The 18,371-nt window shown below is 34.7% G+C and overlaps 1 protein-coding gene across 10 annotated transcripts in view; it reads left to right on the top strand.

Moving 5' to 3' along the window:
* LOC136851902 (uncharacterized) overlaps window positions 1-18,371 on the top strand; it is a 633,848-nt gene that overhangs the window by 515,030 nt on the left and 100,447 nt on the right. For all 10 annotated transcript variants that reach the window (XM_067126255.1, XM_067126250.1, XM_067126248.1 and 7 more), the window contains one exon: window positions 10,031-10,146. The gene's annotated coding sequence lies outside the window, so the exon portion shown is untranslated. The remainder of the gene's footprint in view (window positions 1-10,030; window positions 10,147-18,371) is intronic.

Below are 18,371 nucleotides of genomic sequence, written 5' to 3'. Positions count from 1 at the left end.
GACTTGTGGAGGGACCACTGAAAAATTTCTCACGAAGCCGAGGGGACATGGAGATTTATACTGCTACTGAAACATGGGACTTCATGAGAAGATCCTGGATTGGCTGAATTGGAAGCTGCCCATGAAGATGCCAGTAAAACTTTACTCCTGTTGGAAACTTCTTTTGCAATATATTTAGAACAGACTCGTTTTGAAGTTTGTTTCTGTGGACGTCACTATTATCACTAACATCTCTAATGCTCTGCAACACAAAGTCCCTTTCATATAGGAGGCCTGGGCCTTCCAATTCATATGGTACCCACAGAAGCCCAGCGGGCACATATCTCGTACCATTCGTACCACTGGGGTGGTGTGAAGGACATGTCTATCCCATTAACTACTTCCATTCTTCCTTTATCCGTATTCATAGCGTTATCCTCCTGGTTCTCGCTTGCCTTCGAAACCCTGCTCATGCGAGCACTTGCTCTCAGTTGTTTTCTCTTGCAAATTCTTTGACCGTCTTCTGCAATTTCCATTCACTGCTTCTTAGTCATCTAATCATCGGAAACATCAGCCATCCTGCACCCCACTCACAACTTATTTTCCTATCCTGCAATATGCAAGCTTCTCCTTTTTTTCTCTCTCTCTCTGATATATGTCATCACTCTGTCCGTAAGGGTATTGAACATCAACGAAGACCAAGCCAGTTACTCTCATCCACATATCCTGGCTCTCAACAATTTATCAGCTATACCACGTATTCTCAAAACCATCCAGTTGTCTTTAATATTTTAACGATTCTCTCATAACCATTTTCTTTGTGCAAGTAGTCATCACACATCGGACGTGCATTTATATGCATTCTACTCAACACCTTTTCCACTGAGTGACGTTGCTTCAGGAGGTGCTACTCCGGTGTTTCTAGATCAAACAGAGGATGAGGTTTCCAACTCCTAACATCAACCATCGGCAGGTTCTTCTGCATGAATTATTGGCGTAACAGAGGCGTTGCTATTTATTGTCATTTTACTCTCAGTTGTAAATTCTGAGAGTTGCATATGAATTTGCTCAAGTCTAATTTAATATTGTAACCTTCCCTTGTTGTTTTGTAGTCCATCGTTTACTTGCCTTCTGTTTTTATATAATTGTTGCTTTTATCCTCGCAAGAAAATTTTTTTATCTTTCCTTTAAAATTCAAGCTTTTTTTTTTTAAGAATTGGGTATTTACGGTTTTAGAGATCTTCCTTCAAAGTAACATACATGCAGATTTGCCAGATCATAATTACGAGGAAATATACTCTGCAACGTTACACTTTTCCATTCTACCACATAATCCTCGTGAAGCTCATATATTCCACTTCTGAATCTTCTCAAGGTTTTAACTTGAGTAATGTTGGCAATATGGAAGGTAGAATTTGAAAGTGACAACAATACAGGACAATGGTGGGATGTGGAGTTATCAGCATTGCCACAAATGAAAAATGTCATATAGTACAAAATTTGCGAGTGCAAAAATACAGATAAACGGCTACATGAGCAGCAGAATCTCGAAATTTGGCAACTGGAAATTGTATGTTGATAATTGGTTTTAAAAACTATTTTTAGTATTTTCGTCAAGTTCCACCCATTAACAGTAAAGGCACTTAACATGAAGCCACTCTGAAATTATATACTAAATATTTCGAGTTTAGTTACGTGGTAAACAAAAAACAGCCAATATACCAGCTATAATTATTATTGCCTTATCTATTATGAAACTGTATCCATTGCAAGTCCCTGAACATAACCCCAACAGTGTCTTAGCCTACGAGCCATCGTTTTTTTCTTTCTAGGTGCCATGAAGTGAATTTCACTCGCCAAGATATTCTAATCTAAACATGGCAAAGAGTTCTGCACAGGCAAAGCTTGCAAGGGAAGGAAAGGGGGAAAAGGAACAAGGAGAATATGTGATGTGGATTTAAAGGAGATAGAAGTGAAGGTAATGATGCTGAAGAGAGAGAGAGAGAGAGAGAGAGAGAGAGAGAGAGTGAGGGTAAAAAGCAGTCTTGTAATTGGTGTCATCGCTGAACCCTTGCACAGGCATTCTGATGTGTGTACTAGTCTTTCGTTTAACAGTAATTTTCAAGGTTATGAAATTTTTATCTTGCATTTAAATACATGTACACACACAAACACTAACATACAAACATATATACATCTATATATACTGTATATATATATTATATATATATATATATGTATATATATATATGTATATATGTGTATATATATGTGTGTACATATGTATATATATAGATATATATATATATATATATATATATATATTATATACAGTATATATATATATATATATATATATATATATATATATATATATACATACATATATATATATATATATATATATATATATATATATTGTATATATATGTAATATACATATGTATATATACAGTAAATATTTATATATATATATATATATATATATATATATATATATATATATATATATATATATATATATATATATACCAATATATATAGGAAAAATCTGAATGACAACCGATTAACTCTCTCAGGAAAAATCTGAATGACTCTCTTCTCTCTCTCTCTCTCTCTCTCTCTCTCTCTCTCTCTCTCTCCTGTTAAAATAGTTGCTTAAGTTACATTGAGCAGCATTTTTGACATTTTATGTTTCACCCCTTCTCACCTTCCTGTCGGGGCTGAACTTAGACTTAAAGGATGTCGGGAGTGTCATTATTCATATCAGCGACCTCGAAAACTATGGATGAGACACTAATATCTGTCACTTTTTACACTTTATTTTTCACCCCTTCTCACCCCCCTTGCTATTGGGACTAATCTTGGACTTGAAAAACATCGGGAATGTTACCATTCATCTCAGCGACCTCGAAAACTATGGATTAGATGCTAATATCTATCTTTTTTGGATATTTTTACATGTCGCCCCCTTCCCACCCCTACCCCCTTTGGTACCAGTGATGTCTTACCCCCACTGTATTCTTTTCCAGATAGTAAGCCACATGTATACCGAAATGAGGTATGATAAATTCATAGAGTTTATTTAGTTACTAAGTCTTCAGGCAGAACCAGCCCCGTTTCAGGGAAGCCCTTTCCAGCCCCACCATCTTTGGTAATAGGAAGTCATATGTATACCAAGTTTGTATGAAATTGCTCGATGTGTTTCACAGTTATGCTGGAACGTACTCACGCGCACACATACATACATATATACATACATCCATTTATAAATATGTATATACATATATATATTGATATGTATATATATGTATATATGTGTATATGTATGTATATATTAATATATACATATATACCTGTGTATGTTCCTCTCAATAGAAATCTTTTCTAACATTTATAAAAGTATTTTATAATGCATATTTTAAATTGCAGGAGGATAACACGCATAGAGATTTGAAAATATGTATCATTATGTAACGTATGTATTTATATTTTTTGTAGATACAGGTCACATCATTACTTCCAATATTATTTAGTATATATTCTTTTCTTTCATACTTGACAATATTTCCGCTGTGAGCGGAATTAGAACATTTAATTTAAAGTAATCCCATTTGCAGATCTCATACTTTGGCTATGGTACTGGTGACGCTTGATTACTTAGGTAAATCTAATTCCCCTATGAACTAGTTATTTGATAAGGCTTTACATAAAGTACATCATACACTGTGTTGACTTTGGCGTTCAGTAGCTGTGCTTTATCATGTCTTTTAGGACTGTACAGTCTCTCTCTCTCTCTCTCTCTCTCTCTCTCTCTCTCTCTCTCTCTCTCTCTCTCTCTCTCTCTCTCTCTCCTTCAAACCCACCCGGAACCGAGAGAGCTGGATGTGAAAGCCATTACAGGACGCCCTTCGATCCCCTAACCTTAGTATGACATCTGAGCTGAGATATTAAAGAGCATGAAATATTCAACCGCTACCACTCTTTAACCCGGTCTCTTCCTCGTCCGTCCCCCGGGCGCCTCCCTCCTCTCTTGCCTTCCGAGCGCAGGAATCAACAGTGTTCTGTTTGGTTCAGCTTCCCTGAGCTCAAAGAACTGGGGCGGGATCTCCCTGTCTATTACCAGGGATCGCGTAATCACGGCATTTGATCTATAATTAGCAGTTAAGATGATGTCTCTTAAAACCAACTTCCCCCTCATCCTTACCAACGGAAATTGAAACACTCGTTGCAGTTGGCCATATTCAAGATCGATACGCCGATGCTCTAAGGTTTAGGGGGTTAGATGGAAGGACCTGTTATGCGTTTAGTGACAAAGAAGCTGCCGACTCGTCAACAACTATCATGGCGCCTTCTTGAATTGTATATCGGATGTTGATTGCAACAGATCGGGAAGGGTCGTCTTTGTTATTAGCAAAAGGGGGACATACTGCAAGGTCTTCATATATAATTACGTTGTTTACTACAATGAGGAGGAACGTTTCTTTATTTGCTTTTGATTAATCGCTTTAGCAGCTGAAGATGAAAATGGACAAAGACCTCTCTGTTGTCAACTAACGCATCTCAGAATTATTAAGGATTGAATGATAGGAGACTTACCCGGGGGCTTTAATTCCTGGAAGAGGAATCTCTCATAATACATTTAGTCCGTCCCCCCAAAATCATTGTCTTTACAGCAGGAATTAAAAGCCATTTTAGCAGTTTTTAAAAAGAAGTCAGCAGTTACTCAGTGGTTATTGCTGTTTTTTTTGAACACCAAAATACGGCTATAAAAAGTAATGGAAAGATTATATAATTTACTCAAACTATATCAAGTGTAAAAAACTAATGAGCCACCATTGACAACAAGAAAATGAGTTGGCTTTTCTGGCTTTCATGACTTTAAGAACTTTCGAGATACCTGTGCAAACCTCCTCCCCACTAAATAAGTAAATGGGGTGCAACACACTACTTGATAGTATTATAAAGAAGAAATGAGAGCAGTAGTTAGGGAAAATTAGAAAAAAGGTGGTCAAAAACCCTTATTTTGAGATGTGAAGACAGTATGCTTATAATTAAGAGGTCAAGACAGTACGACTGTTGTTAAGATAAGACGACAGTATGTCTATAGTCAAGTTGTGAAGACAGTATGCCTGTAGTTAGGATGTGAAGACAGTATACCTATAGTTAATGTGAAGATAGTATGCCTGCAGTTAAGATGTGAAGACAGTATACCTATAGTTAAGATGTGAAGACAGCATGCCTATAGTCAAGATGTGAAGACAGTATGCCTGTAGTTAAGATGTGAAGACACCACGCTTATACTGAAGATGTGAAGATAGTACGCTTATACTTAAGATGTGAAAAGAGTACGCTTATAGTTAAGATGTGAAGAGAAAACGCTTATAGTTAAGATATGAAGACAGTATGCTTATAGTTAAGATGTGAAGACATTACGCTTATAGTCAAGATGTGAAGACAGTACGTTTATAGTTAAGATGTGAAGAGAGTATGCTTATAGTTAAGATGTGAAGACAGTACGCTTATAGTTAAGATTTGAAGACAGTACGCTTATAGTGAAGATGTGAAGACAGTACGCTTATAGTTAAGATGTGAAGATAGTACGCTTATAGTTAAGGTGTGAAGACAGTACGCTTATAGTGAAGATGTGAAGAAGTGCGCTTATAGTTAAGATGTGAAGATAGTACGCTTATAGTTAAGGTGTGAAGACAGTACGCTTATAGTCAAGAGGTGAAGACAGTACGCTTATAGTTAAGATGTGAAGACAGTATGCTTATCGCCAAGATGTGAAGACAGTACGTTTATAGTCAAGATGTGAAGACAGTACACTTATAGTTAAGAGGTGAAGACAGTATGCTTGTAGTTAAGATATGAAGACAGTGCGCTTATAGTTAAGATGTGAAGACAGTGCGCTTATAGTTAAGATGTGAAGACACTATGCTTATAGTTAAGTATGCTTATAGTTAAGATGTGAAGACAGTACGCTTATAGTTAAGGTGTGAAGACTGTACGCTTATAGTTAAGATGTGAAGACAGTACGCTTATAGTTAAGATGTGAAGACATTATGCTTATGGTCAAGATGTGAAGACAGTATGCTTATGGTTAAGATGTAAAGACAGTACGCTTATATTTAAGATGTGAAGTCAGTATGCTTATAGTTAAGATGTGAAGACAGTATGCTTATAGTTAACGATGTGAAGACAGTATGCCTATAATTAAGCTGTGAAGGCAGTACGCTACAGTTATCCACAAATGAAGAAGCTGATGCCTTCCAGAACTAGTATTTAAAGTATGATTTTAAGAAAGATCTGACCATCGAAGTATTAAACGGAGACTTTTCCTCCAGCTTCAAGCTTTATGAAAAGAACTGGTAATTTACTTAGTCGCTATTCTTACTCGACAAAGGCCGACCCTCCGTTATATGTTAGTAGGTCGAGGGAAAGAAGTCGCAAGACATCAAAGGCAGGAAATGACGTCAACTTTATTGGTTCAAACTCCATTGGATTTATTGGATTTGCCTCGATGGAATTAGGTTGCTAAGATTTTTCATATTCATGCTTTTTATTTCATCTTTTTTTCTATGTGGCCTCCACGAGAACGAGCAAAGCGAAAACGTTATATTGCATGCGCTCGCTTGCCTTTTTTTTTTTTTTTTTTATCTTTTGGTAAATGCACCGATATATTCTATGCTGTATTTTGCGGCTTAAAGTACGCGTTAGGAAAGGAAATCTTGTAAATTTGTGAGTTCCATAATATTAATTAATAATGTCGAAAGCATGCTCTGCTGGGATGGAGTATAAGGTTATTAAATGTTATTTACCTTGAAGTTTTTGAGAGAGAGAGAGAGAGAGAGAGAGAGAGAGAGAGAGAGAATATTCATGCCAGTTATGGTATAAATATAGGGCACGGATGAACACTGTCCTTCGCTGACACGAACACATACACACTTATACACATCCGTGCACGCGCTCTCAGTTCAGTTCCAAAAACTTGCTTACTTTACAGCAATACTTTATTTTTTTTTTTTGTGTTCGAAAATATAAGAAAGTAAGCTGTGAGGAAAGGATTTAAAGTATGACTTAAAGAATTATATTGAACTTGACTTAAAAAAAAAAAATTATGCGCGATTCTCACGCCAAGATCTTAACATTCACTCAAAGGACACCAATATTTGTTAGGAAACTGTGACGGATAGGTTTAGTGAAATACCTTACTTAGGAAACAGCAAATTAATATTGATTTTTTTTTTTTATCGAGGAATTCCATAAACAAAGATTTCATGGAGTTTGTATTTTGGTTCACTGGACGTGACTCCGTCCATATTTTCGTTAGGGCGTAAATGAACTATTACTTAATTTCAGGTGCCGCTTTATTTAGTATGGCAGTTTTATGAGTTATTTTTATATTTATTTAAAGGTGTTATAGATTAATTTTATTTTTATTTTTATTTGGAGGAGTTGTAGGTTAATTTGTTTGGCTTCAACCAATAATATAAGATTTTTTCCTTGTTCACAAGTGCCAACTAGCAGACACTTCCCCTAACATGTCTATATATATTTGCTTCTGGTATATATATCCGTTTTGTATTTGTCTTCCCGGAAGACCTCTTGCGATCTCGTTATACTGTTATCACGCTTAAGTAAAACATAGTTCCTCATTGGATGGGTTGGTATCGTTCTCGGCTAGCACTCTGCTGGGACCGCGTTCGATTCTCTGACCGGCCAATGAAGAATGAGAGGAATTTATTTCTGGTGATAGAAATTCATTTCTCGTTATAATGTGGTTCGGATTCCACAATAAGCTGTAGGTCCCGTTTGCTAGGTAACCAGTTGGTTCTTAGCCACGTAAAATGAATCTAATCCTTCGGGCCAGCCCTAGGAGAGCTGTTAATCAGCTCAGTGGTCTGGTTTAATTAAGGTATACTTACTTTTTATAGTAACATATGGTAAAACTATAACATGGATCTGTACATAAATACATGGGGACACACACACATATATATATATGTGTGTGTATATATATGTATATAATATATATATATATATATATATATATATATATATATATATATATATATATGTATATATGCATTTATTTATTTATTTATTTATTTATTTATTTATTTATTTGTTTATTTATTACAACAACGCCGCCACATTAATCTGCCGGGTCGGAGTTTTATCGACCAGTGACCACAATTTCACAGCTAGAAAGGAAAATAAATTACGATGAGACTGGATATTTTTTTTCCAAATAGGAGACACTAACATGTTGTAAATATGTTTAAGAGAACCTTTAACGTTTCCTGAAAGCGCTATTTCCTTCACTTTGATGTTTTACTTTTTTTTATATGTTAAATACTTTCGTTTATTTATTTGCTTACATTTTTTACTTTCCTCCAGATTTATATCTTTGGTATCGTTCTTGGTTCTTTAATTTTATTTAGATATGAGCCATTTTATAGAAGCATGTATACAATTGATTTCTATTTGTTTTATTCTTAGGTACATGGATACGGTTTAATAATAATAATAATAATAATAAGAATAAAATTGATGGACCATCCGGTATGGTCTTTATGGCCTTGGTTTATTTAGGCCACCTGCACTTTATTGACGCATACCGTGAGGTTTATTATACATAAACCGAAAGACATAAAAGTTCTTGAGGTTGAATGGCGATGACCTATTTCCGGTATGGTACAAAGTTCTTTGATAACATTTATTGTTTTTATTTTTTTCTTTTCGTTGCTCTGAAGTTTCATATCCGGGTTTTGAGCACTTGTCAGCATAACCTGTCGTTTTCTCTTAATTTTATTTCTTGTTATATATATATATATATATACATAATTTTTTATTTTTATATATTATATATATATATATATATATATATATATATATATATATATATATATATGTATAATATATTTATATTATATATATATATATATATATATATATATATAATTTTATATACAAAGCAAATTTTTTATATTTATATTATATATATATATATATATATATATATATATATATATATATATATATATATATATTCATTATACCACACGACAAGATATATTTGTAATTTTTTAATAATAACTTTTGATTATTGAATATCAAGATATATTTTTAATTTTTTTAAACTGATAAGACTTTGGAAAGTATTTTATACATGGTACTCATCCATAATTCAACTGTTATAGGCGGAACAGATGTAGTATGTATTAGTGATGTTTTGCTTCCACGCCAGTGTAGATGTTCTTTTTTATTTCATTTCTAAATTTATCACATCATCCTTATGCTAATAAGATTCCGGTCGCTACGAATGGAATGTGACAAAGAAGGGTCTCGAGGTGCCTCCGTTCCTATCCACATGTCGCAATCAATTTCCTCTTTTTCACTGAGATTTAGACATTAATTCCGAAATGTCATTCAAGATTGTCGCTTCTGTTCGGAGGTTTGAATGTAATGGAATTTGGAGGCAATTAAAGTGGTAAAAGTAAAATTATTCATACATTTAGTTGTTATTCGAAGATCGTTAAAGTAGTATGTGCAGAGCCTTCATTAACTTCGAAATGGGTTAATTTTTTAAAGTGATTCTCTAAATTCATACGAGAAAATATAGTTTTTACTCACTGCAATGCAAACTCTTTATATTCTCATCTGTTTCCAGAATACTGCACATTTTTTGATCCAGTGATTTCCATTAGATTATGGTGTAGCTCAAAATAAATGTGCTCTGATAATATCCTGATCTTTTTTTTATTATAAGAGCTGGAAATATCCAAATAAACTAGTAAATAACTATTACCTAATGAAGAAAAAATTAACTCACGTTTCTGTAATGTTTATGAAAAATTTTATGTAAGGATTTGTAATATACGTATTGTTAAGCAACATCATTGATGATATATATGTAGCATTATTAAGTTTCACATTTTAAAGCCTGGTGTATCATACTGAATTGATACTATTATAGATGTGGATATTAAGATAAATTAGTTTTTTTTTTTAATATTATCTTACACCTCTTTCCCATTCTTTTCAGAGTCCAGGACCGCAATGTGGAGTTACGCGTTTAGGTTACCTCCTTATTCCGGGTCAGCTCATCAGGTGAAGGTGAATTGAGGCCTGCTGGTACCTTCCCTCTATCCAAACAAAGAGGTAAGTCACTGTTACGAGAATAAACCCGAAAGCCAGGTTGGAAAGTTATTGTTTGCATCCCTCTTTGTTTATTGATCCATTTCTTTAGTTTATTTATCACACTGTACTCGAAACTGTATCACACAAAAGATACTGTCTTGATTATTTAGATCGTAAATGAAGAAAAGATTATTTTGGAGGAAGAATAAATTGCCGGCTACAGAAAACTTCAAGGTAGTGGCATATGTTTATTGTCCATCATAAAATTTTTCTGGCATATAAAGAAAGAAGACTGAAAATAACAAGAGTAAATTAAAGAGACAACTGATTCAAGTTCTCAAAAAAGATTACTCTTATAAAACTGGTCTTTATAATATTTCTTTTTCGTATGTTATTGGAATAAATTATATTTTTTGCTTGTATGATTGTTTTCACGAACATGTACGAAAATTCGTGTTCGGCTCTCGTAAGAATATGAATATCAGTCAAGGCATGTATAAACTAGACCCATTAATTTGAAAAGAAATTTTTAAAATTTATCGATTCAAAGAACAAAATAATGGACTTGGAATGAGGGCAAAAGACATGAGGTCACCCTCACAGATGATAAGATTTGTAAATAAAGGTCTGACCTCAGGCGTTATTAAATTTACTGCTCCTTACTCTTTTCCTACCTGTTAGGTGTGAATATTGGTTTCCAACAATCTGCATCTTTACCATTTAGGTATTAGTCGTTTGGAAGATGTCTTAGATATAATGACACTGGTTAGGTTTTACACCCAGTGTTCCATTTTCCCTGTCCTAAAGTCTTCATTCATTCATATGTATATATATATATATATATATATATATATATATATATATATATATATATATATATATATATATATTTATATATAATATAATGGATGTATGTGTGTTCCAGCATAACTCTGAAACACATTGAGTAATTTCATCTAAACTTGGTTTACATATGACTTACTATCTCGAAAAGAATACTGTGGGGTGGGGTAAGACTATCACTAGCACCATTGGAGGAGTAGGTGGGAAGGGCTTCTCTGAAACAGGGCTGGTTCTGCCCTTAGACTTAGTAACTAAATAAACTCTACGAATTTATCATACCTCATTTGAGTATACATATGACTTACTATCCGGAAAAGAATACTGTGGGGGTAAGACATCATTGGTACCAAAGGGGGTGGAGTGGAAAGGGGGTGACATGTAAAAGTAACTGAAAACGACAGATGTTAGTGTATTATCCATAGTTATTGAAATCGCTGAGATGAATGGTGATACTCCCGCTGCCCTTTCGAGGTCTCTGTGATGAACAGTAACCCTCCTGATGCCCTTTAAGTCTAAGTTGAGCTTGGATAGGAATTGGAGCATGAGAAGGGGTGGAATATAAAATGTCAAAAATGCTGGGCAATACAATTGAAGCAACTATCTTAACAGGAGAGAGAGAGAGAGAGAGATAGAGAGAGAGAGAGAGAGAGAGAGAGAGAGAGAGAAAGGAAAAGAATTCATCCCTCGCCCCCTCAGTGCAACACCTCACTCCCCCCCCCAACCCCACCACCTGTCACCCCATCCAAGGTATGCTGAAGCACGCAGAAAAACTGCTGAATGCCCAAAACCCCTGAAGAGACAAGCTCGCCTCTCCTGTTGCCAGGGCCAATGATTGCCGAGTAATCTTATAGCAACCACTCCCCTCTTTACATACACACACGTATGTACCCAAAATATCGCACATGCGTGTGTAATTATAAAAAAAGAAAAAAAAAAGTTTTAAATAAAAAATCCAAGAAATGTGTACCCACTTGCATAAGAAATGTTTACACACAGTAATTAAACAAATTCCAAATAAATTACTATCCAATAATCAAAGTCCCCACAGATAAGACAACAATATAATACTCCCTTTATTAAATCCTAAACACCAATGCAAATTGCCGATTGCTTATATAAAAAACCCCAAAAGGTATAAGACATGCCCATAATTCAAGTGCGCTGCATACAGGGTATAGCAGGGAAGGCAAGAGACTCTGCCCAAACTAATGACGTCACTGACACGTCAATCAGGCGATGACGTCACTACAGCCACCACCCGAATATTAATTGCGATGTAATGAAAAGTCCAATCTTATATTAAATTTAACAAATAAAAAAAAATAACACTTGCGTACACCTCTGCTTAAAGGCAAACGAGAATCCTCTCACCACAGACAGAGAGAGGGAGAAAAACCCTTGCATATTTCGCTTGTTTTAACACACACAAGCGGTCACGATACTGCAATTACTTTACACTATACACATTATATATGTCAAAAACACTCCCCAATATGAACTAATGCCCTATTAATACCCATATTAAACCCTGCACCCCATGGCGCATCATTAAAACACACACAGAGAAATGCCTCGAGAAAACTGACTCGCCGCATCTCACTCAACAACAGCTTCCTAAGCTGAATCACTGACCCCAACAAAACCTATTCCGAGATGCTAATACTAGCATTACTAAAATATGTCTCTTCGGAGGCATAACCGTAACTATCTATTTATCTAACACCGCTGCCAACCACTGTTAATGGCCCTTCCCAGGTCAAAAAGGGCTATCTTTTATTGATGTATCTGTTTTAAGAACAGAATCAAATGTCTTACTTTTCCTACGACGTCTCTGGTAGCTGTTTTAAGAACAGAATCAAATGTCTTACTTTTCCTACGACGTCTCTGGTAGCTGTGTCCCCTTGCGTCAGCAAATTCTTTCCCCTTTGTCGACTTCTCTCACTGTATCTGTCTTTACAACAAAGGCCTACTGAAATTAGACACTGACGTACAAAACTAGACTTTATTTGCAAATTTAACGAAAGTGATTCATGAAATGGAGCAATTCACACCCCTATCAATGGAAAACATAACCAGAGGAAATACTGTTTAACAAACGAGCATATGGCTAATTCTATACCAAGCAATACTAGTGAATAACACCCTGGTCATCAAAGCAAGTATTAAGGTCATACTCATTCTAGACCACAATATATGTCATATAGTATGTAAGAGTAAAAACACCACTTCAAATATTCGTCCTCTCAGGACGAAACTCGAATTCCTATTGAAAGAAACATATCATTTTATTAAAACTTGAAATGATGTTAACTGTCATGAATATCCAAAACAGAAAAATGCACAATGGGAAAACTCATCATGTAGACATCAATTAATTTCACTGCCTCCCAACCAGGGGTTTTCACTCTAAAGTCTGGAAAAGATGTAAATGTCACTGGGCAAACTTACTTACTTTTTCTATGGCCCAGATAATGTGTCTTCATAGTGGCGGTTTCTTTAAACACTACACCCGGCTGAAAGCACGTATCAGCCAGCCACCCCAGATCGAGGCAGCCTCCCTGTGAGAGTCACTGTTCCTCTCATAAATATCCCATGGGAGATCGCACACGCACAAGTACATACCCCACCGGAACCTGGGCACTTCCGGCACATTGGTTCAGTGTTCTATCATGCTGTTTCCATGCACTTGGATCGTGACAGACCCATATGAGTTTGCAGCAGAAGTGCCATTACCAGGCCAGCACATAATTCTCCCTGCTGACCCAAGTCAGTCCAGACTATATATATATATATATATATATATATATATATATATATATATATATATATATATATATATATATATATATATATATATATATATATATCTTAGATTTCTCTACTAGGTCCCATCTACGCCAAAGGAGCAGGACCCTCACTCATATTTTCACGTGCACATATTTGTAACGTTATTCACACACTACATTCCATATAACTAACTAGATCCTCGCTGTCACATACTCATAGCAAGAGTAGTCTTTACCGGAAAGTGTATATCTTATATTAATGGGAAAATATAATTGAGTTTATTCAGCCAGTTATAAGGAACCATAAGACCCAGCTATTAATTGTATGTAACCATAACTTCACGGACTATCTACTCTCAAGACCTCTTGTATCAAATATAATTTTTAGTGTTCCATTTCCGACTGACGCTATTCAAGACATTGCCCTTTGTATCTATCACCAATATTTACGGCTGGTCTGTTTACCACCCGGAAAACTTTGCAACGCCTCAGATCACCTTATGTTCAGCATTTTCTCTCTGTCTCTTAAATTTGATACATTTGACAGAAACAGCTCACTCTTTCCTTGCATTGCTGCCGGCGAAGTTACTATAAAGATTATCGCCATTTTTTAACTTAACATGTCTTCTCAACATGACTGAATTTTTGTTAGTAAAAGTACAAATTATATGTTACGGGTGTCATACGTAACATAATTTTATCACCGTTATCATGAATAAACCTAATTTTAGGATCAAATGTTATAATGATGTGAATGGTCCAACTAACGGTAGGATTCTTGAATTACACATTTCTCTTCTTGTTTACATAAGGGATTGACTGTAGATAATTTCTGCCATCTAGTAGTTCCTCATTGGAAGGGTTGGTATCGTTCTCGGCTAGCACTCTGCTGGACCCACGTTCGATTCTCCGACTGGCCAATGAAGAATTAGAGAAATTTACTTCTGGTGATAGAAATTCATTTCTCGTTATAAAGTGGTTCGGATTCCACAATAAGGTGTAGGTCCCGTTGCTAGGTTCTTAGCCACGTAAAATAAATCTAATCCTTTGGGCCAGCCATAGAAGAGCTGTTAATCAGCTCAGTGGTCTGGTTAAACGAAGGTATACTTTTTCTGCCACCTAGTGCATTAACCATGTCCTCCAAATCACGAAGCATTTCGGGTCATAATCTGTGGTTTTAGTCTCCTCACCATTTCTGTGACAGCACCTTCTACAGTGTTATGTACCATACATTATCTCTCATGCTTCTATCAGCACAGTTAACACAACATTGCTATTAGTTGTAGGCCTTGTATATATACAGTAAGTTAATGCTATGTAAGTTTATTGACAACCTCCCTTTTCTTCGCATTAATTTTACTTGAAGTTCTTTTCTTGAAGTTAATGTCCGTATTTTCTTCCATATATCAGGAGCAGTCATCTTCCTCAGCAGTTTCCAATAAATCAGCCTTTTTCCTGAGATCATCAATTCTTGTCCCATCTATCTATTCAATTATCTTCGTACGATTATCAATTTCAAGGTCAATGTCCTAGGCCAAATCAGCTGAGTCACCAACAGGGTCGTCCCTGAAATGATGAAGTCAGCAAACCGTATATCACGCTCAGTAATCCCCTTATCTCGGAGCTTTGTTTCATCCTTGGAGAGAATCATTCCATCCTGCATAGCTTTATATTCATCCACTATTAAATGCGCCTTACCAAAACATTTAGGAAAAAAGAAACGCTACATTTTCTTGATTTTATTATCACTGATTCCATATACATCTCATGATATTCACATATATTTCATCTTTTCATCTGTCGGAGCTACAAATAAGACAAATCGACGCTCGCAGTTTGCTAGTCATAGTTCAGCTCTGTTGACGCCTATTTTCTTATAGTGATTTTCAGTGTGTGTGTGTGTATATATATATATATGTATATATATATATATATATATATATATATATATATATATATATATATATGTGATATGTGTGTGTGTGTGTGTGTGTGTGTGAGTGTGTGAGTGAATACACATATGTACTGCATATATTTTAGGAATGCATGCTTCATAATTGGTCTTAATTGGTGGGATAATAAAACGTTATAGGTAAAGTAGTTTATCAGGTGTTTCCCCGTCTCTAAAATTTGACATTTTTCCATTTAGTCAGGAAAATTATATCTAATTCATTTGTAAAAAAAGACTGTAATTATATCCTGACAACAGAACGAAAGAATATCAAATCCGCCTTTATGAATAATCTTAGCCTTAAGGCAACTTGATGAAAGTGTGAACGGCAGTAATAGAAATTTGCTTGTAATATCTTAGAAGTCTGTTTTAGGAAATCACACCCATGAATAGTCGTTGAAAAATATGTGTAGAAGATCTTTTAGGACATTTTTTCCTTAAGAATCTCTCTCTCTCTCTCTCTCTCTCTCTCTCTCTCTCTCTCTCTCTCTCTCTCTCTCTCTCTCTCTCTCTCTCTCTCTCTCTCTGGAACTTTGACTCCTCTTGGAAGCAGTTCGGTGTTTGGAAGGTAAATGGTCTTCGAAGTCCCATTCAACTACAACTGCAAATTTCTTTTCTAATTTAACTTCAGGTCAAGACAATGAAGCTGCCTTGTCGAGATCTACAACCCTTTCTCTAGCTGAGACGAAAAATATGAGGGTTGTTATGAGATGGCCTTTTTTTATCATCTGTGAAGAGAAAATTTGTTCGAGAAGTCTCATCGTGAAACCCTTCAGTTGATAAACTTTCCGAAACAATGAATGTTATGAGAAGGAGTTAACCTAATTAAACTGTCAAGGAAAAGTGTCCCACCGGCTTCTGCAAATGACTATATTTTATCGCCCATAAAAAACTGTACCTAAGATTTACAATATTGTTTAGGTTGGAATATTAGAACATGAATGTTTGTTTGTGTTCATAAATGCACGAACAATTGTCGAGGCATTTATCAATGTATATCTGACTTGTACGAAGAAAAAAGTTATGAGAAAATGAAAAAATCTATATGAATTATTTGAAAGTTAGGTATTAAGGTAATGAGACCACTGAGTCCGAAATTAGAACATGAGTAATTTATAAATGAAAATTGGACAGGACAAAATGCGGCAAATTGACGTAATGATTGACAGTTGAGTAATTTGCTAACATATTTGGTAATAAAAAAGCGGTCGCCTCAGTTGACTGATCACACACAAAGCAAATGTGTTTACAGATCCAGTTGATTGACATTATTAGATAATTCACTGGTTTTCTCTTGACGGCTCCAGTTTATACAGTGGAACTTTTGTTATTATTTGGGGACTGGATAATGCGTCAGGTTTCTCTCTCTCTCTCTCTCTCTCTCTCTCTCTCTCTCTCTCTCTCTCTCTCTCTCTCTATATATATATATATATATATATATATATATATATATATATATATATATATATATATATATATATATATATATATATATATATATATATATATATATATATATATATATATATATATAGTTAGGTACTTATATATACTATATATATATATATATATATAGTGAGTTTATTCGTGTGCATTTTATTTCGGCTGGTTTGTTGGTTTTGTTTGATGTAATTCCAATGCTGCGCTCGTGAATGAATACGGACCTTACTAAAAACACAATATTCTTCTAATCAACATTTGTTGTATTTGCATCATCATCATCACCGTAATAATAATAATAATAATAATAATAATAATAATAATAATAATAATAATGTTGAAAAGTGTGTGGCTGAAAAACAGCAGCGGAAGTATTAAATACGAGGGAACTGCATTTATGCGTTATTTTTAGAATGTTGATTCGGGAGTTATAAATTCATAACCAATTTGTTTTGATCATATTCACGTTCATGTAAAGCATCACATTTATTATGTAGAGTAATAACATAATCAATCAGTGATTTTTAAAAGAAATTGCTTGCATATGTTTCGCTATTTACATCCTTAAAGTTTGTAATTAACTTGACAATAAAATATTATTGATAAATTTAGGGAATGTTTTGATTGATGAATTTATAGTTTTACGTAAGGTTATGACTATTTATGCCAGCGATAGGTAAAAATAGCATTAGGGACTAGGTAAATAAAATATCTATTTTCATAGAAAATGCGTAACATGATTTTCTTGTAGCTAAATTATATTATTGTTTAAGGTGGTTTTTATACTAGTTTCAGCAAGAAACCTCTTACCTCTTGTGGTGCCCTAATTTAACTTAAGAGCTTTTTAAGGGTGTAAATTCCAGTCATTCAGGTTCTTGTCACGGAAACTTGAATGGAAGTTACCTTTAGCTCCTGTTAGTATCATGACACCAAATCTACATTTGTCAGTTTTCAGTGAAGTGACATTACCATTAAATAAAATGGCGAGTCTATATTTTTTTCTCATGGCATTTATAATTAATACTGCAAAGAATCGAGATGGTGAGTCACAGTTAAAAAAGGTAAAGCCGGTGTACAAAGGTTAGAAAGTGTGAAAAGGTTGTGAATGGAGTGTGGGGTCTTCGCATATGATTTAGTCTTATTACATAATAGTTAAGAAAGACTACAGAAGCCTAGGGTAGAATGCGAAATAATAATTAAGAGGAAAAAAAAAATAGAAGTGGCCA

This window comes from Macrobrachium rosenbergii, chromosome 24, assembly GCF_040412425.1.
Source record: "Macrobrachium rosenbergii isolate ZJJX-2024 chromosome 24, ASM4041242v1, whole genome shotgun sequence".
NCBI lineage: Eukaryota > Metazoa > Arthropoda > Malacostraca > Decapoda > Palaemonidae > Macrobrachium > Macrobrachium rosenbergii.
This window is presented reverse-complemented; position numbering and strand designations above follow the sequence as displayed.